Genomic DNA, 25,086 nt, shown 5'->3' with positions numbered 1-25,086 from the left:
AAAGACTTCTACAGTGCGTGTGCACTTTATTTCATTTCTTAATGTATTCAGTTCTTGTAAATATTGCTAAAGACTCATACAGTGCATGTGCACTTTATTTCATCTCTTAATGTGATCAGTTCATGCAAAAGTGCTAAAGACTTTTACAGTGCATGTGCACTTTATTTAACTTCTTAATGTATTCAGTTGTTGTAAAAATTGCTAAGGACTTATACAGTGCTTGTGCACTTTATTTCATCTCTTAATGTGATCAGTACGCGCAAAAATGTTAAAGACTTATACAGTGCATGTGAACTTTATTTCATCTCTTAATGTGATCAGTTCATGTAAAAACGTTAAAGACTTATACAGTGTGTGTGCACCCTATTTCATTTCTTAATATGTTCTGTACTTATATTATTTATCAATAATGTTATATATATACTCTGTGACTGTAGACTTAGTGAACTAAATAGATTATAAAAAAAAATTGTTGCTCATGGCAAGTCCAATTGACTCACCATCGCTGCCAAATTTTTGCCCCCCCCCCCCCCCCTCCAGTGGAGGGTTATATAAGAGGTCCATGAATAAGGAATTTATTGCTAGCGCACTTGAGTAGATGTAATTGGATTGCTCACGTGCTCACGTGCTGCTGCCTGCGATATGTAAGCTATAACAGAATCGCAAACCAGAGAGCAGTGTTGACTGCAGTAGGAACTGTGTGGCAGTAGGAGTAAGTAGTAGCCATCAGTCTGGTGTATGGAGATGGCTGGGCCGGTCGTGGGGAGCGATGGCGGTGCCTGGCGATGTAGTATAAGGTAAAAGCAGCCTCGCGCATATGTACTATTGTTATATCAAGTCCCATGCAAATGTTTTTAAAAAATATCTTAATAATAATCTTTCTTATAAAAATTAACTTTTGATAATCATTCATCTCTTTTCAAAGAATTTACCAATTTCTCCAATCCATGGTCATCCCGATTATTGTAAAGAAAAATCAGTTGTTTCCTTTTATACATGACAAATCTAACGGCCAGCATCGCACTGGGCTGTGCCAGAAAAATTTCTTATAGGAGCAGATATATACGCGTTATCCGGCGACTTCATTGAGGTAAGAATTTTCAATTTATTCAGTATGCAGCAAAGTGTATTTCTGTGGCAGAGCTGCTGCAAGACTTTATGCAGAACGTTTTCCAAACAGGCGTACCCCACGTCTTTCCTCTTCCGCGGTCATAAAGAGACGCGTCAGAGAAGCCGGTAAGCTGTATACATTTATTTTCTGCCTGACGTGTATCCACTGTACAGTAAAATAGCACTGTCCTCGGTACTTGCGAACACTATACCATCTAAAGAAAGTCCTTGCATTACGGGAGGAGGGCTATCCACGACGGGTAGGGTTTGCGCAGTGGTATTTACAGCAGTGATTACTGCAGCGACAGTTCTTAAGCTAGGTGCTACTCACGAGTGAATGCACTTTTACTAGAGATGGAATATAAACTTCCATAACACGCATGTTTCGACGGACGAAAATCCGTGTGCACAGATGATTCAAAATCCCGAACACTGGTTGGTATTAACATCTGGCCTGGGATAATTGGTGACGATATCATTGAGCCACATCTAGTGCCAAAAGACAAACTGGGCTGATATACCTGACATTTATTAGAGATGTTTGGTTCAAATGCCTCTGAGCACTATGCGACTTAACATCGGAGGTCATCAGTCCCCTAGAACTTAGATCTAGTTAAACCTAACTAACCTAAGGACATCACACATAGCCATGCCCGAGGCAGGATTCGAACCTGCGACCGCAGCGGTCGCGCGGTTCCAGACTGAAGCGCTTAGAACGGCTCGGCCACTCCGGCCAGCAGAGATGTTGGGCCTACCCTGTTGGAGGTAGTGCCAGTAAATGTTCGGATGGACATGTGGCTGCAACACTACGGAACTCCAGGACACATGGATGTCGGAGTACAGAATCACCTGAATGTCGATATCCCAATCGATGGATTTCATGACCTGCACGGTTGCCATATTTTTCATCTCTCATGTATTTTATGTGGGGTAGTGTGGACAGTACGGTGTATAGGATAGTTATAACGTCAGATGAGGACCTTATTGCTCGAGTGCTTGGAGCAATTGAAATACTTCAAAGACAACTGCACGTGTTGGCTCATATGCTTGACCCTTAGCACCGCCAATGTGGACTCTTCATTGACGTAGGAGGTACGCATTTCGAAGCCTGTTTGCAATGTAGACAGCGCGATGCGATACTCATGTTGGGATTGTTGACATAATGTGTAACACGCACCCATCTCAAAGTTTGACATTCTCCAGCGCCCAAGTTGTGCGTTTTAGGATATGGGTTCCTTTTTGAAAAACGATCAGTGTGCTTTCCCGCACAGCTCACAAAGCGTTGTCGGTGTTTTTGTGGGACACGCTGTGTATCCATCGTCTCGTTTATTGCACATTAAGCACACACTGGCTTGATAATAGTATTGTAGTGTTCCAGCTTCCTGTATTTTGAGATTCACTGTTTGTCATATCAGAACAAAAAGGTTGCAACCATAATTTAAAAAAAAACAAAATAACATATATAAATATTGAGAGCTACGTTACACACTGAAATCTAAACGTCACAGTGCCGTAGCACGGGGAACCACAATAAAATGGCGCAGCCCGCTTATTAAGTGGAGTAACGTGCGTTAACTCGTCTTCGGCAGCAACGCTAATCTCAGCTTTACCAGGACAATACAGACGGACGCGTACGTGCGCTGCAATCCGACGTCTCCGTCCTGCAGGGTTGCCTACCTGTCGCCTGCAATTAACTCTTCCAGAGATAGTGCATTCATACTACCCAACCACGATACTGTCACCTTTGACCTACCGCGACACTTCAGAGAAACACGCTGTGACATTACAGTAAGCAAAAACCAGAGCACATTTTGATCGGCTTTAAGCGCACAGGTAAACACACGAGCCAACCAAAGTGCCCTCACTCCCAAATGCAATAGTATTGTTGTCGACTAACACAAAACAGGCTCATATATCTCGCTCGACACGTTGCTGTACTCAAACGGTTATGTTTATACGCCGTTTGTTACAGGCTCCACCATGAGCACCAGCTACGTTTCCCAGCAGGATGCGCACCAGGAAACAGGCGGCGCTGCTATCGAAGAACAAACGTCTCCCGCACGTCGCATGGTCGCAGATGTCCTTCTGCCTGTTGGGTGCATAAGGCACAGCCTTCAGCATACCAGTTGAGCTCAGCCCAGTTCAGTTCAGTTGCCCTCCCAGCTATGAGCCAGGAGCCGGTTACACTCGAAGCTCACCAAATGGAACTGTCCGAGACCAGCCAGAATACTCAGCTCTCTTCGCTCCGTCATGCTGATAAGCTACTCAACGCAGCACGGTCCCTCACGGACGCCGCTCTACGCCATAAGGACCTGGTAACACGTCAGCGAACTTTGTGTTGTCATTCTCAAGTGATCACGGACGATCTGTTACTTGTTTTCGGGACAAACGTCATTGTGAACTTCTGCAGCTAAGAAAATGTATATTTTTTATTTTTATATTTTTTTTAACACAGCAAGCAACCCCTGTACACTAACGTGACAAAAGTCAAAGACTAGCGACATGAACATATAAAGATGTCGATAGTATCGCATACACAAGCTATAAAAGGGCAGTACAGTATCGTAACTGTCTTTTGAACTCAGGTGATTCATCTGGAAAGGTGTTCGACGTGATTATGACCGTACGACGGGAATTAACATACTTTGAACGCGGAATAGTACTTGGAGCTAGATGCATGGGGCATTCCATTTCGGATATCGTTAAGGAATTCAATATTCCACCACCCACAGTGTCAAGAGCTTGCCGAGAGTACCAAATACGAGGCATTACTTCTCACCACAGACCAACGAAGTGGCCGACGGCCTTCACCTAAAAACCGAGAGCAGCGGCATTTGAGTAGGGTTGTCAGTGCTAACAGACAAGCAGCACTGCGTGAAATAATTGCAGAAATCGATGTGGGACGTATCCATTAGGATAGTGTGGCGAAATTTGGCGTTACTGGGCTATGGCAGCACAAAATGGCCTGCAGCGCCTCCTCTCCGCTCATGACCATGTCGCTTGGATCCCAGGCGACTGGAAAACCGTGAGCTGGTCAGATGAATCGCGATTTCAGTGGTAGAACTGGAGGTGGAGCTTGAGTACGGCGCCCAAGTAGTCGACGTGGCACTGCAAGCTGGTGTTGGCTCGATGATGATGTGGCCTGTGTTTACGTGGAATGGGGTGGGTCCTCTGGTACAACTGAACCGATCGTTGACTGGAAATGGGTATGTTCGGATAACTGGTGGCCATTTGCAGTCATTCATGGACTTTATGTTCCCAAACAACTATGGAATTTTGAATAACAAAGCACCACGCCATCGGGCCACAGGTGTGCGCAATTGATTTGAAGAACATTCTGGACAGTTCGAGCGAATAGTTTGGCTACCCAAATCGCCCGACATGAATCCAATGGGAAATTTATGGGGCATAATCTAGGGGTCAGTTCGTACACTAAATTTTGTACTGGCAACACTTCCGCAATCATGGACGCCTGTAGAAGCAGCATGTTCATTATTTCTGCAGTCTTCCAACGACTTGTTGAGTCCATGCTACGTCGAGCTGCTTCACTGCACTGGGCAAAATGAATTCCGTCACGGTGTTAGGAGGTATCCCATGACTTTTTTCACGTCAGTGTTCTGCATCGCAACTTGAGGATCATCTTTAAAAACAGCAAGAAACACCATACACGGTGTAGGACACCAGAGAAAATAATTCATGTGAGACTCGAAATTAACTTCACAGACTGTTCAGAAAATACAAACGAAAATTTATTAACGGTAACACATATTTACAAATGTAAAATATCACACATTCATAAAAGCAAAAAAATTAACTCTTATGCTTTCGAAGCTTCAGTGAAATGAAAATTAAAACGAAAAGCGAGTGGTATATGCAGGTCCATATCCATTCTCGCTTAGTCGGGCAAAGAGGTTGTAATGGTACTTGAATTATGCAACCATTACGGCACCTCACCTGAACCTCTCGATACCAGTAATATTCTACTGTGTTTCTGCAAATTAGTTGACATATTTCTGAGACAACATTCATATTTGATTTCATTTGTGATACATCGATATGTTTATATTGTAATGATATTATTCTTATGTGTATTCTTTCTTTTGTCACTATGATCTTTGACGTACTTGTAACGCAGATTTTGGGCCCGTAAGTGATAGTTAGTTGGTTGTTAACTTGTTAGAGAGTCGGACCTTAGAAAAGTCAAGTGTTGGACGTCATGTTGGAAAGACGAGTATTGTAGTCCGCTTATAAAACGTGAACTTTAACAGTGACTGTGAGGAAGATGTTGTCAAGTATGTTTTGTATTGTGAAATGATGTTAGTGTGTCACGTGATATTGCAATAAAAGCAATTTAAAGGAAGTGTAACTTAAATTCGGAGTGCTGATTGGTTTTTTTACATCACCATTGTCCTGCAAATGTGTAATCTTCAAGAATGATTTGTGAAGCGCATCTACAAAACTTTTGAATATAGCAGAATAAAACCTAGGCCTCTTTGCATCCGAGCTTGGAATCATAACCACCTAGATTTTTAACAATTGAGCCATGATTTTACGACGAGACCAGCGTGGGAAACACAAAAAGATGAGTGCCTAGTTTTTTGATTATTACATGAAATAACTTTATTAACTGTGCTCTAATGACACCTGCCACATAATAACTATGTTGTTGCCCGAAAATGCAGTATTTAGCAGCGTGATCAACACCACAACCATTAAATTCTGACCTTTGTTGTGGTAGGGTTGTTAGAAGGTGAACTGAACAAAGGGCCTGCCTCTCTCGCACGAATAAGTATTCGCAAACTTGAAACTTACATAATACGGAATTAGTTCATTGCAACGCCATTGTGAGCAGCGCTCTCACCGTAAACCCTGGAAGCAGCAGTTTAGAAAGTCTCATCTCAAGTCATCCACAAGACGGAAATCTGAACTTAGCAGTACGATGTAAGCAGCGTCCGGCCACCAAAGATACGAATTCTAGAAGACGAGAACGTGGACTACATTGTCTTCGAGCCATCTATCTCACATATTGATACCTAATATGAAAGTCGTTTTTTACGGACGTATTTCACAGGCCTGCAAAAAGCAAATTCTAATACCGCCCATAATTCCTTCCTTTCTTCGTCGCTTTACGCATATCTAATATTGAATTAATCTCTGTAATTAATAATGAGAGAAGATTAGCATTAGCTGTAACTGTTTGTTAGGATACTAGACGGAAGTAGCTGGCTAGCGTTCCTCCTGCCTGCTAACATGTAACTGGACTCGTTCAACACACCTCAAATGTCCTTTTCTGGGCATTGCAGTACACAGTCTATAAAATCTATAAAACTGTTTCTTACGTTAAATATCTGCAGCAAAAGGGAATGCTTGACAAGGCGTCATTAAATTCTTCATTTGCGCGGGCATATCGTCCGTAGTTGCTTTCCAATTCCTGAGGATAGTTATGCTTTTTTGTTACTACTACAAGAAATGCTTGGATTTCTCACCAGATGCATTTCGTTTTATTGAAGTAAAGTGGTCTGTAATTAAATATATTTACAATCCGATTTGTTTGCTAGATCGAAAAATGGTTCGTTAAGAAATTGTTGGTTTTACTTACGGTAATTTCTGCTTAATTCTCGCCTACATAAGGAAATGCCGTCCGCTGGCACGTAGCAAGCAATTCGTCTACTGTAATCATGCACTCTGTCAAACTTCTTTAAAACTTGTAAATAATGAATAACATCTTCTGCTTAGTGTTGACATTTTAGCATGAGACACGTTAGTAGAAATTTGGTTGTGGCCGCTGGAATCTCCTCCCTGCTTCTTACTTCCACCTATTGTCCATTTTAAATAATGTCCAGTCCAAGTAATTAATAACCAAAGTATTTTATGAAGATCTGAGAGAAGTGAAGATTACAATAAATTTACTAATTTACTTAGCTTGTCATGTTGAGTTGGCTCCAGTTCTTCTTGTCTAGGGGTCTGATTCTTGAAGCTGAAAATGTCACATCAGATCCTCAGGGTTGGTCTGAACTAAATAAATCTGAAGATTGTTGTCGGAGCATTGTTTTTCGCAAATATATTTTCTCACATTTTAGTACATCATACAGTATTTTGATTTTTCACCTTAACAAACCCGAAATTATGTTGTTCACACTTATTATACACAAATACGTCCGATCACATCAGAGGAAAGCTTACGACTCTCACACTCTGCGGAAATAAGTTTTCCAAAGGGTTTACAATTTTTCTTACTGAATGAATTTCTACTGGTTTCCAATACATTATTAATCTCAATTATTTTTCATAAATGAATCCAGAAATAAATATAATAAACAGTACAGGATTGCGTAATAAATAACAGAAACTTTAAGTGTGCCAATAATTCGTAATTTCAAATGTTTCTAAAAAAAATAATTGTAACTGTACCTTCAGAACTAGTACTTATCGATTATGATATCGGGACTAAAACGCTTCATAAAGTAATGCCTTTTCTTGAATTTAACTTGAAATATAAAATATTGTCTATAAAATTACATGAAAGTTTTCAGAAAAGCAACTGAGTTAATACTGACCTGTCCAAAATTCGAAAAATAATACTGGTATCGACAACTAATGTTGAGGAAAAGTAATTTTAGAGGAGGATGTCCCGTTACACGGCTTCTAGCGCTTATTGTTGTAAACTTTAAGTTGACTCCTTTTTGTATTCTGTTTTTGTAAGTTACACTTATGCCCTCTAATGATTCGATGTGCAACCAGGCAACTGAAGCGATGTCATGCTTGCAGATTGGTCTTGTGTTAGCCCCAAATGGAGCGCATCGTCTTTGCAAGATTTCATTAGCGGAACACTACGATTGCGAGCTATGTTCTAGTATTGGGTTTGCTGGGCGTTATAATATTACTATAACCCTTATCTCATAGCAGATTTCTTCATGATGTTAATTAAATGCACGTATTTTCGAAATTTCAGACGTTTCAACTTTTGTTTGCCAAATTATCATTGCATCACAGTAGGATGTAATCCAAGAGTACTTAATATTTTTCATCCTGATGCATTTTTCACCTATATTGCGTTTAGATGTGAAATGACTGGTCAACCAAAAACTGTCATGACTTTTTGTGACCCATTTCTGGTGCCTTTGCTTCAGTTTTCTGGTTTTAGTGCATTTTTAGTAATATTTGAAAGAAGTGTGGTTGCAATTATTAATGTAGCTTTCTAGGTTTGTGATTACATTTGAAAATGACTATTCAGTGTGTCGAAACTAGTTATGTAACCGATTAAAAAATTCATTGTTATAGTGACTGTGGCCTGACGGCCATTTGGGGTCGAATAAATATTCTACATTTCATTCAGCTGCACTCCTTGATGGCAGTTATGTCGAAATATATTCAACATTTGCAGACCATCTGAAACAGGAAAACCACAGACAAATTGCTATTGGAAAAGGTATGAACATCACAAGAATCAGTAAAGACTGACATCTCCTCCCTGCTCAAGAAAAATTCCATATACACAAAGCATTAACACAAAATAAACAGTTTTTCATTGACCAAATAAATATTGGAAACCAGACACTGTATGAAATAATGAAAAAATTAGATGAAAAAGAAAAGGGTCTTTTCCATCCGTCACTCTCTCTCACTCAACTACCCCCACTTCTTGCCCCTCACGTTTATCCTCCCACTCGCCCTCCATCACAATACTATGCACTTAATGTCCACTCATCGTTGTTTCCCCCTCCCCATCTACCCACAACACAAAAAAAGAAAATCCATTACGCTTCCATCATTTCTCTTACACAGTATATAAATACACAACAACATAATTAAATAGAATAACACACATGTAATGAATACAGAAAGAGAGAGAGAGAGAGAGAAAATATAGAGCGGAGAAAACTAGTGGAAACGTCGGCAACATTACAAAAAACAATACGCACTTAAAAGCAACAAATGAACAGTGAACAGTGGTGTACGAAATTTTACTGTGTTAAGCTTCCCAATACCGTGACGAGGGAGGAGGCGGGCGGGATTTTGTGCCCCCCTTTTGAAATTATCGTAATCTAATCTGGTACTTGATATTTCAAAATTTTGAAAAAAATATTTATTTTTTCATGATTTCTTATACCAGATTCCGTAATTTTTAAATTTTTTAGTAAAACTTAAACCAAAACTTTAATTCTTGGTAGTCAATGTGACTTTTCGCAACAAATGGCATATTAATATTTTCAGGTTTACATGCCTTCTTACGCATATAGAGAATTTCAAAAAGTGCGTTGTGATTTGAAATAAGCGATGACTAACGAAATTTACATTTTTTATATTTTTGGTGGTGGTCATATAGTACTCCTCCAGTCGGTTTAAACATAACGGAAAATTGCGCTTAAAGTTATTTTCAGTTTCTTTATCCTACTTATACATCAGTACTTATTCAAAAAGTATGTTGTTAATAAAAGTTCAACACGTCTAACGAAATTTCCTTTTTTTAGTTTTTTTGGTAATAGGCACAAAGAAAAATGCCCCCCCCCCCTTTTTTTATTCGCGTTATGGAAAATGCGTTGGTATTGCTAGGCTTAAACGTCAAAAATGCATAGCTCTGCAAAGCTGCGTAAAATAGGACCACACTTACGAAAGCCTAACGAAGAAAGGTACCAGAAACGTGCTAGCAGACGACATTTCCTGATGTAGGCGAAAAAACGAGTAGAAATTCTTCTTCTTCCTCCAAGTGCCGATCCGGTTCGGATGTTGGCGATGATGATGGCTGTTCTTCTCTTGTTGAAAGCAACACGCAATTGTTTGTTGAAGATATACTGAACCAGCTTCTAAGTTTGTCAAACCAAGGTATTCGTCTTTTCCAGGAGCTCTTTTGCTGTTGACTTTCCCTTGAAGTATTTTTTGTCGCAAATAATATATATTTGTAATATGCTTGACATGTCTTAGATATTGCAAGTTTCATCATTTCACTACCTTGATTAATTTAGGTGTTGTATTCATTCTGCTCAAAACTTCTTCGTTTTCTCTTTCTAGGTCAAAGATATTGTCAGGATCCGCCTATAAAGCCACAATTCAAAGGTATCCAGCTTCTTCTCTGTGTTTTGATTTAAGGTCCTTGTGTCTATCCCATTCAGGGGGACAGAATAGACATAGCAGTGAAAAAGTCTGATCTATGTTACTAGAGTTAGGTTATGGCTTTTGAAGACAGCAATCATTTCCTGAAACACACTTCTTGCTTTCCTGATGCGAATCTTGACTTCTTGCGAGTTATCTCAATTTTCATTTATTATGCTTCCAAGTTATGTATATCGTTTTATCCTTTCTATAGTTCTTTGGTTTATGACTGAGTTTACTTCTGTAATATTTTCCTTATTTAGGACCATGACTTCTGTCTTTGTGATGTTTATTTCAAGTCTATACTGACTGCTGAGTCTTACAATTATATCTATTAATACTTGGAACGCTTGAATATTGTCAGCATATCGAATGTTGTTTAAACTTGCTCCATTTATCAAAATTCCTTCTTCTACTTCTTCTACAGCTTCTTTAAGTATGAATTCTGAGTATATATTAAATAGTATGAATGACAACATACATCACTTGTCTTATTACCCTAAGAATTTTGACTGCGTAAGTGTGTTCTCCAGCAATACGGAACAGCGCTGTTTGATTAAAGTACAGTTTCTTGATAATTTGTAGATCTCTCTCCCCCATTCCAATATTTATCAAAATCTCAATCAAATTGTCTTGTCTTATTCTATCAAAAGCCTTTTGGTAACCTATTAGGCACGCAAATACTTTTTTATTTACATCTCTACATCTCTGAAACAGTACTGAACAACGCCTCTCTAGTACCCACGGCATTAACAAACCCGAACTGATTAGGGTCTATTTATTCCTCATGTAATCTATATATTCTTCTGTGTAGCATCTTCAAAAACAAAGATATGACTCATGAAGATTATCGTACGATAATTCTATTTATCAAAATTATCGTACGATAATCTTCGCATTGTTTTGCATTTGGCTTTTTCGACAGAGTAATGAATTTTGATTTCAGCTACTCCAATGGAATGACTCCAGATACATAAATTTGAGTGAAAATTTGGGTTAACCATTTTGCGTGATTTTCATCCATCACTTTTAAGAATGCTTCTACTTTGTCTGGTCCCGCCCCCTTTCCGCCCTTCATTTGATTGACGGCTGTTTGAACCTCTACCACGTATTTCATTTGTACTTGAATTAAAAGCTCATCTAGTGTCATGAAATAAACTTTCTGCATATATTTTCCATGTCTTTTTCTTGTCTTTTAATTCCACCAACAAGTTCCCTGCTTCATCTATTAGTTTCCCACAAATGCTTTTCCTGTATTTCCTGGTTATTTCTTCGACTTTTTTTACATTTACTCTGACAACACTCAATATCTTCCCATTGCTCCACTCTTTCATTTTCTGTTGCCTCCCTTAGTTTTCTTCCGATGGCCTTTCCTTATTAATCTCCTTTCAGTGTGCCATCCATCATCCGTGACTTTCTGTTCTTTCTCTTTAGTTTCATGTACTTTTCTTTTATTTGCTGTAGGACATTCTGTAGTTGTTCAATTCTAAATTGAGATTGTTACTTGTGATGTCTTCTGCGTTGATCACCAAGTTGAGTTCTGTTTGTATATTATGTTTTAGTGTCGGATCTTTCATTTTCCTCAAATTGTAGATTTGCTTTTTCTTTCTCTTCACTCTCTTCATTCTAACTTTAAAAACTCCTACAAGCGATGTATGATCAGAGTTTACTTCTGCTCCTGGGTATGTTTTTATTGACGTACAACTGTTCCTGAAACATTTATTTACTAGTACGAAATCTATCGGGCTTCTCACATATTTGTCAGGTCTGTCCGTTAGAGACTTCCATGTATATATTGTTCTAGCTGGAAGTTTAAACCAGGTGTTCATAATCACTAGATCATTTGACACCGCAAAATTTTCAAGATCAGCACCTCCTAAATTCCTCTCTCCCAGTCGAATTGGCCCTAACGTATCTGATGTTCTACCTTCCCCTATTTTTGAGTTAAAATCTCCCTTATGAATTGTCAACTCATATTTGTTAAGTTTTCTCATAATTCCATTTATATTATCATAAAAGTTTTCTATTACTTCATCTTCCTTGTCCGTTGTAGGGGCATACGCTTATATTTGTATCACTAGGACTACCACTCAGTTGCAATTACATTATACGAGCTGATACAGGTATGAAACTTTTGTGACATCTTGCTAGTTTCGCTGATAGTATTACACCGACTCCGTGCTCATACTTCACGTCTGCTCTTCCTGAGTATAGCACCTTACGTCCATTTATATAAATATGGCGGCCACTGAGTGACGCGCGTTTCTTCGGCTCGCGAGTTTTTCCGCTCATTGAAGGTGTTACAGAGAAGTGCGGCAGTCCACAACGTGTGTATCCGACTAAACAAGTGTTACTTGCCGTGGTGTGTTGTTCTCCGTTGATTACCACAAGTGATAAGTGAGTGAAAAATGGGAAGAGCACGAGTAAGCGGCAGCAGGCGAGGCTACAGGGGCGCAGGCAGCGCGGGCGCCCGGTCTCCGGCGGCAGGTGAGGCCCCGCTGCCCGACATCGGGGAGCTCGTCCCGTCCCAGGTGAGTGCGGCGCTGCACAGTAAAGACGCGCTAGCCGTAATAGTGCAATCCATCACAGACTCTGTGACGGCCGCGGTCATGGACAAACTGCAAGAGTCTGTCGGGCGAAACAGCACCGAAATCCAGTCTCTTAGAAAGTCCCTGGCCGCACAAGAGAAAAATGCCGCCGACCTAGAAGCTAAACTGTCTGCGGCCACCAATGCAACTGAGCAGTATCAGCGAAGGAACAGCTTGCGCTTGTTCGGGGTAGCTGAAAACGATCGTGAAAACACCGACGACCTGGCCATTAGCCTCGTTCGTGAGAAACTTGGCGTGCAGATCGACGTGGCCGATGTTGACAGAAGCCACTGCGTTGGGCGCAGGATACCAGGTGCCATGAAACCCAGGCCCATAATAATTAAATTTGTGTCGTACCGGGAAAGAGCTGAAGTGCTTGCTCAGAAAAGAAAACTCGTCAAGAGTGGGGTTACCCTGAGGGAAGATCTGACGCGCGAAAGACTAAAAGTTTTGAACGCTGCGATCACACAGTTCGGTCTTCAAAATGTATGGTCCCAGGATGGCAGGATCGTAGTCAAGACGGAAGGAGGGAGGAAAACGGTGACGAACATGTTCGAACTGAAAGACTGAGCGAAGTCTCGCGAGACACAAAGTCTCATATTGTACTCTGTCTAATATAAGTCAATTTTTATTCTTTCTTTTCATTTTTTAACGTAAATATTGCTATGTTATTTCTATAAGTACCATAAGTGCTCTGTTTAAAATCAGTCAATTGTTTCAAATAAATATTGCTTCTTTATTCGTCTATCATAAATGCTCATGTATATTCATATTGTCAGTCAAACGGGAATTAACATTCTCCATTAACAGGAATCTCCTTAAAACAGCCTTTCAATATCTGTTATTTTCATCCTCGTCACTACCACTACTACTATTCTTATTATCTTTTTCGTAACCACTACTGCCACTTTCCATCTTTCTTTTCACTCCCTTCTCCGATACTTTCAGCCTGTTTTTCACCTTTAGCCCACAGACGCTTTAGTCATCCACGACCTTGGGCACACCTGCAAATATGTCTTCCCCCGCGAAATCCAGCTTTTGTCCTTCTTCCGGGCAGAAGGTAAACGGAGCGCGCTAGGTCCTACAGGCGGCCACAATGGGACGGACCGGTTCCGGCGGCGGGCTCTTTGTGGCCCACGCGAACGCGCAGTCGCTAACGGCTCACTTCGACGAGTTCTGTGACCTGTTTTGCCAATCGCTGTTCCATATTATCCTCGTCTCTGAAACTTGGTTGAAACCAAACATTTCTTCCGACGCTGTTCGAATCACTGGTTACACTCTCCTAAGGGCAGATCGTGAAACACGACGCGGGGGTGGTGTGGGTGCCTATGTTCGCTCTGATCTGACACCTACTATACTATGCACATCGGATGCAAAGGGCGAAGGAGAAGCAGAGTTCTTGTTTTTCGAAATAAATGCATCAAATCAGAATCTGCTAATTGGAGTAATCTACAAACCTCCAAACGTCGGTGCCATTTCCTCCTTTCAGCCTGCCCTGTCCTCGCTCCTGACACAGTATGAACACACAGTCATTACCGAGCGAGGTGGCGCAGTGGTTAGACACTGGACTCGCATTCGGGAGGACGACGGTTCAATCCCGCGTCCGGCCATCCTGATTTAGGTTTTCCGTGACTTCCCTAAATCGCTCCAGGCAAATGCCGGGATGGTTCCTTTCAAAGGGCACGGCCGACTTCCTTCCCCGTCCTTCCCTAATCCGATGAGACCGATGACCTCGCTGTCTGGTCTCCTTCCCCCCAAAAAAACAACAAAACAAACAAACACAATCATTATGGGCGACACAAACATCGACTTACAATTAAAATCTCCCTCTGCAGAAAAACTAAGGAGACTGTTCCACCCCAATAATATGAGTTTAACACCGCTGGACCCAACTCATCACACGCCACACAGCCATACACTCATAGATATAATAGCTACAAAGCGACCAGATAAAATAATTCGCGCCAATCAGACATCCGCTCCGGGACTCTCTGCTCATGACGTGATATTCTTAAATTACTCAATGCATACTACCAAAGAAAAATCTCACCTGGTAACGTACAGAAACCTAAAAAATGTTAACCATGACGCTCTTCAAAAGGATTGCTCAGACATCCCTTGGTATGATATAAGCAATGAACCGACTTTAGACGGACAAATTCGGGAATTATGTCGCAAAATTATTGCATTGTATGATAAACATACTCCTCAACGCACTGTCAAGGTAAAGAGAGTTCCCGCTCCGTGGCTCACCACTGCATTACGCCAGTTAATGAATAAACGTGATGCTGCACGTAGGGCCTTCAAGCGTAACCCAACTCCCGAGGCGTACGAAGCTTACAGGAAACTCCGAGACAGAACCAAGCAAAGCGTGAGGAATGCCAAAATCAGACATGCCCGCTCTGTCGTATGCGGCATATCAAAACCTGCTGCACAGTGGAAAAAGCTGCGCAGTTTCGGTATAGGGAAGCGAAGATCTGACTCCGTTTATCAAGCGTCTGCAGAAGAATTAAACGATTTCTTCTCAACAGCTGTAAACTGCCACGCAGCGACAAATTACCAGTCCAAAGATATCAATCTCTTGAGAGACAAGTTTTTCCTAAAACATGTCACTACCGGCACAGTACGCAAGGCAATTATGAGAATCTCTTTCGAGGCAGTAGGAAATGATGGTGTGAGCATTGGCATGATTAAGAACGTCGTAGACACTATACTAATGTGCGCGTCATTTATGTTGGCGGCCAAGTTTAGGTTCGTTCTGCGCATCTGACGTCAAAAAATACAGTCAGCCAATGAACAGATAACGACGTTGCCAGATCTCGACTGCAGAGTAGAGCAGGGACCAGTGTCTTCAGTTTTAGAAACGTTCAATCATAAATAAAGTAATAGAACAAAAGCAATGTCTTGATAGCAGACATCGTTTTATAGAAAGTTTGGAAAAACCATTCTTTATACCAATTGCTTCATTTTCTATTAATTAATTAAACCAAACAAGCAATAAGACTCCTAATCCAGGCGATAGCAAGGAAAGGTGTTTGTATCAATTTCACGAACCGCTTTTTCGCAATAAAGAACAGCGGTAATTGTTTCTTTCCTATTGTACTTCGACGAAGTGCGAGTAATTCATAGGCATACCAACAGTGTTTGTCAGAATTTTGCGTGACCTGTTAGAGTCCTTATGGAGCAACATGAAAGGACGAGCTACGCTAGCGTAACGGTTAAGGTGTAGGGTTAGTAGGTGTAAGGTAGCGAGTTCAAACCTCATGTGACGCTAAATATTTTCTTTATTTAAAAACAATATCGAAGTATCTTACTTCACGAATTTTATTCGTTTGAATGCAATTTTTTGAAATTTCTAGTGCTTTGTCTCTTCATTAACCCTTTCGCTGCTGCAGTCACGTGCTCCCCGCATTCCGCGCTGTGCGCGATTTTGTCATCACTGCACTGCTCGCCTGTGCAGACACATGGTGTTCCCACTGCTTTGACACACTTATCATTCGATTTCACAAAAACTATTTGCTCCAAAAATTAGATGTTTACACATCTTCTTGACTGATACCTTCCCCCCATAAATGACTTAATTTTGTTTCGATGTTCAACCCAGTTATTGTGCTGCACTAAATGTAGAAAACCATTGCACGAAATTTTGAAGAGTTTGCAGAGGTAAAAGTCCATAGCGTATACTTTCCGTATGGTCGATTTTAGGTGCCACAATGTTGAGAATGAAATGTGGACAAGGTACCTAAATTTCATATAAAATTTACTGTATAACAATATCTCATTTAATGTAAGTTCCACATAGGTGTCGTATGTAATATTGAGAAATATTCCGTCTTTCGCGACTGTAATAAAAGTTTTATTTACAACGGGCGCGTTTGGCTTTATTTTAAAGCACTTTAATCAGTCAAAGGAAGTGGGGGGAAGGTATCAGTCAAGAAGGTGTGTAAAAATCTAATTTTTAGGCCAAATAGTTTTTGTGGAATCGAATGATAAGTGTGTCAAAGCAGTCGGAAACACCATGTGTCAGCACAGGCGAGCAGTGCAGTGACAAAATCGCGCACAGCGCGGAATGCGGGGAGCACGTCTCTGTAGCAGCGAAAGGGTTAATGCGGCCGTGGTGGCTTTACTTCATACACTGCGCGCTCCCCCCCTAAACGTAAGCTTGCGAACTATACTATACTATGGCGCTGCTTCTCTTGGCGCGTGCGTCGTGTGCAACTGGCAACGCAGCAGTCTCCCGCGTCTGGGCGGGCATGCGCGAGCCGCCAAGATAAAAGAATTGAACTATAGTTATCACAGACATTTTCAACCTGTCTCTTGTCAGTAGTACATATCCTACTGAGTGGAAGCAAAGTTTAATTCAACCTATACCCAAGACTGACAACCCTAAATCGCCAGGTGACTACAGGCCGATCAGCATACTACCTACAATATCTAAAGCCCTAGAATACATCGTCCATGAACAGCTGACGGATTACCTCAAAACTCATAACATCCATGACAAATATCAGTCAGGCTTTCGAAAGCACCATAGTACAGCAACTGTATTAATCAAAGTAACTGATTACATTAAACATGCTATGGACAGACGTGAAGCTACCATCCTAACACTGCTTGACTTTAGCAAGGCTTTTGATACAGTTGACTTTGATATATTACTAATTAAAATGAAACAGCTGAATTTCTCAAACAGCGCAATACACTGGTTCGACAGCTACCTCAGAAACAGAAGTCAACAAGTCATTTGTGGATCGGAAAAGTCATCATGGAAAAACGTGCGCTCTGGAGTTCCCCACGGCTCCGTCCTTGGTCCATTACTCTTCTCACTGTACATTAATGATATTTCTTCAGTGATTCACTCCTGCAACTGCCATCTATACGCTGACGACATCCAACTGTACATAAATGCAAGCCCCAAGAACATTGCTGACGCAGTAGCGAGTATGAACGCAGATCTTTGCTCTGTTTCTCGATGGGCACAGAACCTAGGTCTGAAATTAAACCCCAAGAAATGCCAGGTCATTCTTATATCTCATCCAAAGTTAATCAGCCGGTACTTTTGCGAAACAGTCCCTCAAATACTCCTCAATGGGTTTTGGTCATCAGTCTACTGACTGGTTTGATGCGGCCCGCCACGAATTCCTTTCCTGTGCTAACCTCTTCATCTCAGAGTAGCACTTGCAACCTACGTCCTCAATTATTTGCTTGACATATTCCAATCTCTGTCTTCCTCTACAGTTTTTGCCCTCTACAGCTCCCTCTAGTACCATGGAAGTCGTTCCCTCATGTCTTAGCAGATGTCCTATCATCCTGTCCCTTCTCCTTATCAGTGTTTTCCACATATTACTTTCCTCTCCGATTCTGCATAGAACCTCTTTATAACCTTACCTTATCAGTCCACCTAATTTTCAACATTCGTCTATAGCACCACATCTCAAATGCTTCGATTCTCTTCTGTTCCGGTTTTCCCACAGTCCATGTTTCACTACCATACAATGCTGTGCTCCAGACGTACATCCTCAGAAATTTCTTCCTCAAATTAAGGCCGGTATTTGATATTAGTAGACTTCTCTTAGCCAGAAATGCCTACCATACCAAAAAACAGTAAAAGACCTTGGAATAATCTTGGATGAACACCTAAACTGGGAAGAACAGACAGTCACAGGTTGCCGGAAATCGCTCTCCTCCCTACATGGAATTCAAAAATTTAGAAAAATATTTCCAACCCATGTTAAACAAAAATTAGTCCAAATACTAGTCTTGCCTAATCTTTACTACTGTGATGTAGTTCAACACGGCACAAATAGTGAAAATTCGAGGTGCCTCGAGCTACTGATGAATGCTTGCGTTAGAAACGTGTGCAATATACGGTTGTATGATCATATCAGTCCTTCATACTCCCAGCTAGGTTGGATACGCCCACATAAGGCACGCGATCTCCACACGATGTGCTTACTTCATCGATTTCTTAGCCACTGGTGCCCCCAATACTTATCTTGTCACATTAAACACCAATCATCATTCCACAACCGCAATACCAGATCGGATACGTCTAGCGTCTTGGCTGTACCTTTACATAACACTAAATCTTTCTCCGTGTCATTCTCCATCTCAGCCATACGACTATGGAACGCGCTCCCCTGTGATCTGTGTCTTATCCCGAACCACTTAACATTCAAGAGGGAACTCAAAGCTTACATATTAGGGACGGTATAGTCACCATTGTTGTGCCCCTCTAATCTCTTTCTTTCTCCTCTCCATCATAGCTTCGAGTTCTACCATTCTATTTCTCTTCCTCTAACCTTCTACCTCTTCTATATTTCTTTCACCCCATTCTATCGTCTTATGTCTCCGCTCGATGAGAATAACTCACAAGCTGCAAGATCATAACGAGAAAATTCCCAACTAGCAATAGGACTGACATTTATAAAAGAAAAATATGTTTACTTTCATATATATAGTCATTATTATTATTATTATTATTATTATTCTTGATTGTTATAATTATTTTTTTTATTGCTATAATTATCATTGTACTACTGTTGTAATCTCTATTTTTTTCTCTAACATTAATACTGTACAACACGTTATATGTCCTTAATGTTCTGTAGAAATCTGAGTATGCCTGGTAAGAGAGGGCCTGAAGGCCCTAATCTTGCCAGGTAAAATAAATGCATAAATAAATAAATAAATACATATATATAAATATCTCTCATGTTCAGCCATCGCATCTTTCTAACTCTAAATATCTCTGTTCCCATCCTATCCATTTCTTGAATTGTATTATGAATTTTCACTCCTTAACTCATTGATTTTCCATTCCAGGTTGCCATTTTTATTTTTTCTTGCCATTTTATTTTCTTCATGTCTGTACTCATAACTGTTCTTCCCGGAGACCCGATTGAGGAACCTACTGTGGATGTTAATTTCACCGTGAGCGAAGCAATGATGATTATTAGGACATGCCGCAAGGCCTGTATTGTAGTCGTTGTCCAGTGCGTTCTACATCTTCATGGTTCCTCCACTTTTAGAGACAGTTTCCCAACTTTACGGCGAAAGAGTGCCATAATCTCAGTCCGCTATTGGCAAGACAGAAGGGGACGCCTCACCCCGGGAGTCACTTGGTCGCCAGAGCCTAGTCAGTTTACAACAGGTCGCACCACCTGCAGCTGAGAATGCCATTTGGATAGAACCTACCCCTTACACCACAAGCAGAAATTACCGTTAACATACTGTTGCTTTTTAAGCAGCAATTACCGTAAGCAAAAACTAACAATCTGTTAACGATTTGTTTTTCGATATAGGAAACAAATCGAATTGTAAATATCTTTAATTACAGACCACTGATGATGCTTCACTTCAATAAAGCGAAACGTGTATGGTGAGAAAAACAAGCATTTCTTGTAGTTGTAAGGAAAAAGAAAAATACCCTCAAGAGCTGCAAATGGCTTAGGTAGAAGAATGTGTAGAAAAAGCTAAAAAGTTTCCATCCAACGTGAGCATTTATGTCCTCCAGAGGTTCTGATGTTTCATAGAGTGACGAGCATCGATTTTTCTAGTTGTCCCGATGCCATTCGCAGCTAGTGTTCTGGCACAGTGGTTTTAATCGCAATCTAGTACACGTACTTAGACCTGTACACTACGACATTAAGAAATAAAACTTTCCCTGTGATTTTTTTTACCAATACAGTACGTAATACGAGTGAAGAACAACGTGGTCACTCTTACTATACCTGTCCTGGAAAGGAAAGTGTCGTAGCAAATAACAATACTAATAATAATAATAATAACAACAATAACAACAAGAATAATAATATTAACAGAATCTTCCGTTGGTTCTTGGTAGAACAACATTATAATAAATGAAAAGCACCAGTTTGCTTTTGTTCTACAATATTATTTTTATTGTAAACCGGTTTTCGGCCTGCAAGGCCATCTTCAGATGATGTCTGAAGATGGCCTTGTAAGCCGAAAACCGGTTTACAATAAAAGTAATATTGTAGAACAAAAGCAAACTGGTGCTTTTCATTTATTAAGAATAATAATTTTTACTGAGGAAGACTGCAATATTCCAACGACATCTACATCTATACCCCTTTAAGGTGTCGGGGATGGTACTAATGGGATCACTATCATCTCCACCATCTTTGTTCCATTTGAGAATGGTGCATCTTGGAATGAGCGACCGCTCGTGAGACACTTTTTGATACCTAATTTCTGTATGATCTCTAATTTCTCTGACTTTCTCGAGGTCATTTCACGAGATGTGTGTCGGAGAAGTAATATATTACTGCACTTTTATGGAATGGTACGCTTTTTATGCGGTCGTTCAAGTTAAGGTCGCTCTGGACGATAACTCCGAGATATTTTACTGATTTTACTGTTACAATAAAGTGATTAATCGCCAATAGTGCAGTCTATAAGTAATGGATCTCTCCGCCTGGTTATGTGCCATAAATCATATTTGTTTTCGTAGAGATTCGACTGCCAATCCCTCCACAATCGACTCTTCTATGCTTGCCGTGCATTTCGCTATAGTTTTCTGTCGTTGCCATTGTACTATATAGAAAAGTATACTCCCGGACAGCGTCGTGGACCTTATAACGTTATCAACTAAACCATTTATAAATGTTGTGAACAGTGACGATTGAATAACACTCCCTTGTACTCCTGAGGATATTATACGTGACAATTTTCCTGGAATAAGAACAATGTATTAAGTTCATTATGTTAGAAAGTCGTCAACGCTGTCACAAATCTGGCCAGACGTACCTTAAGCTCGTCTTTTACTAAATTACAGTCTTGAACTGTATCGAATGCCTGTCGAAAGTCAAGGAACACTTCAAGATGGCCGCCTACGCAAGAAACAGACTTATGGAGCTTCTGATATTATCCACTGGCGTATACAGGGTATTAAAAAAGTGTGGAATGTTTTTGAGAGGTGGCAGTACCCAACAAAACAATAAAAAAATATGAGCACTTCTTCATCTTTGCTACTGTGAAGTACATCTCCTTTATCGAGCAAGTGATCTTAGCTCTTAAGGTATGCGTTTTAGAGCCTATGTTTACTGGACATTTTTATCTGTTTTGGTCCATAATACCTCCTCCCAAAATATGGAATCCAAAGAGATTGCAGTAGAAGAGACGTATTTCACAATAGCGAAGATGAACGAATGCTCATAGCTCTTAACGTATGCTATTTTCGATCCTATGTTTACTGGACCAGGTTTTCCTTGCTTTTTGTGGGCTCTACCCAGCCAGTACGGTAGTAAAAGACTACGGACTGGTGTTCTATTATCCCTTGCTCTTTCTTTCGTCTATAAGATGACTCAGTGACATTTCTATGACATACTTCTTTCTATGGAATGATTTTATGTGTTGCCAGTACACGCATGCCTTCTTTCCGCCCAACTTCGCGTACCTCCATGACCTAGTTAATTCACCGTATCAACGTCATCCTCCGCTTAAATGTCCTGCCGCCGCGGGCAACTACGCAGCGTAGCGCTGCACGAGTCTGCACCCTCTGCGGCTGGACGAGGGCGGGAACAGAAAGAGGTCTCTTGGTCTCGAGTTTTGACCACCGGGAGGGTGTTTTGACCAGGGTATACAGCAGTGGTGCTGTGGTGGAATCTTCGCCGTGCTTTTGGTCAGTATTAGGGGACAGTTGGCCACAGTAAGGGAGAGAGACTGTGTGTTGTAACCAGGTGTGAAATAGGAATTCCTGAGTTTGTGGGATTTCTGCATTTCACGTGGCATAGGAAACTGAATAAACGCAAGTGTAACTGTGCTTGATGGGTTGCTTATCCTGTGTGATAAAACTTCAAGCAAGGAATCAGTCGGGGCGCTTGATAATCCTGAGTGTTTATTTACTGTTATTTTCTTATAACAGTTCTAGTTTAGTTTAGTGAGTTACGTTTGTATATGTCAAATTTCGAGCCAACAGACGGCTGAGTGTGAGCTACGAAATGCTTGTAATTGTGTGGCTTCACATCATACGCTACATTCTTCACAAATATTCATTGGAAAGTTGCCTGTTAAAACTTGTGGGTGGCTTATGGCCTTCACACAGTTTTCCTGTCAGTCAATATATATCTGGTTATTTGTTTTTCATTTATGGGTGACAGTCAGTTGCTTTCTTCTGCGATCTGAATCAGTCTGGTGCCACTTGCTTTGACCGTTACCTGAGTTATTGTGACTTGCTGTCAGTAAGGAGAAGGACTAAGTGTGTTTGTTGGACGACAAGGTCCAGGAGTTGAACTTTAACTAAATGTGAAAGAAATGTTCTCTGTTCGAAATGTTCCTGTTATAGTGTCAGTTATTTAAGTTTTGGTGAATCTGAATGAATGTCAAATTTCTGACGAACGTATAACTGACGAGGTTTGGTAGAGGAAGAAACAAATGGTGCAGACCTGTTATTGGAGCTTTATGTACCGTACATTCCATTCGAGTAAATGTCTAGGTGATTGTAGCAGTTGCTCGACCATGACTGAAATTATGATCACTCGTCTTTGGCTTGCTCCAGTGGTTTAATTGTGCTTGATAATTTTATTTTATTCATTTATTTTCACTTCAAGTACCGTAGGACCAAATTGAGGAGCAAATCTCCAAGGTCATGGAACGTACCAGTACACGAAACTACAACATAAAAGTAATAACAGATAAAAATAAAATGTTTCTGAACCCGAAAAATGCCAAGCCATAGGCTAAAGCAAACGCAATCAACAGAACAACAAGAAGCAGCTTAATTTTTCAAGGAACTCCTCGACACAATAGAAGAACTAACCCATGAGGAATCTCTTCAGTGTCGATTTGAAAGAGCGTGGATTGCTGGTAAGATTTTGAATTTTAGTGGTAGCTTATTGAAACTGGGTGCAGCAGTATGCTGCACACCTTTCTGCACAAGAGTTAAGGAAGTCCGATCCAAATGCAGGTTTGATTTCTGCCGAGTATTGAGTGAGTGAAAGCTGCTTACTCTTGGGAATAAACTAATATTGTTAACAAGAAATTACAGAAAGGATTCTGTATGTATTGAGAGGCCAATGTCAAAATACCCAGACTCGTTCACAGGGGTCGAAAAGAGGTTCGTGAACTTACACCATTTATTGCCCGAACTGCCTGTTTCTCAGCCAAAATTTCCTTTTAGAATGGGAAGAGTCGCCCTAAAATATAATACCATACAACATAAGAGAATTAAAATAAGCAAAGTAGACTAATTTTCCTGCCGAACGATCACTCACTTCAGATACCTTTGGAATAGTAAATATGGCAACATTAACTCTTTGAAGAAAATCCTGAACGTGGGCTTATTATGACAGTTTACTATCTATCTGAACACCTAGAAATTTGAACTGTTCAGTTGCACTAATCATATGCCCATTCTGTGAAATTAAAACGCTAGGTCTTGTTGAATTGTGTATCAGAAACACATTGGCCGTGGTTCGAGGAAGAAGTTACGAAATACTGGCTGTCCTACCCCCGCAGCATCGAAGTGGGGTTCCACATGGCGTTGGATATTCATAGGGGATTGAGTAGCGTATCGTAAATTACGATGGTGTACTTATTTCGATTCCTCTGGGTACAGAGTCGTCTGTGGTCGAACGAAGAAAAGGCTTCAGACAAAACGTATATAGATTTTTCCGTAGAATCATAATATGCAATAAAAAAACTGGATTCCTATTGAAAATTTCAAAAGTCCATTGAGCAGCATAAATTACGATTGTGTACCCATTTCTGTTCATCCGATTACAGCGCCATGTGGATACGTATGTGGATTTTGTTGTAGAATCGTAATATGCAACAAAAAACAAGGGTTCCCATTGCAAGATTTCAAAGTTTCCGCTCGCTAACCATGCACGGGGTGTTGTGAAGGGTCGAATGTGGTATCTCTGGATGTCCCCCTCCGAGACAAACAAATTGGAATTATAATTTTTTTGAACCGATGTGTAGTTTTCGAGATATTTCAATGTCTTCAGTTAAAATAAACACCATGTATTTTGTGTCCAGTTCTTCCACAGTCTTCGACCTTATCAATATACTGGCGCTATTTGCAGATTTAATAAGTTTACATTTGGGGTTAGTGATTAAAAATTGTTTGTTAGTAGCAGTAATAAAATTTGAGCTGTAACTTAAGTAATTTAACACTTATTTTATAGGCACGATATATACTGTTTCGTTTTCGATGGTTGATTTCGACTAATTATTGTCTAATCTGTATGTAGTGCGGTCATTCGAGGGCTAGAATTCTTATATTTCCTTGTAACAATTTTTTAGATTAGTTGCACATGCTTCATACATTTAA

The sequence above is a fragment of the Schistocerca americana genome, chromosome 2 (genome assembly GCF_021461395.2).
Source record: "Schistocerca americana isolate TAMUIC-IGC-003095 chromosome 2, iqSchAmer2.1, whole genome shotgun sequence".
Lineage (NCBI taxonomy): Eukaryota > Metazoa > Arthropoda > Insecta > Orthoptera > Acrididae > Schistocerca > Schistocerca americana.
The sequence above is the reverse complement of the archived record's forward strand: the minus strand, read 5'-3'. Positions refer to the sequence as shown.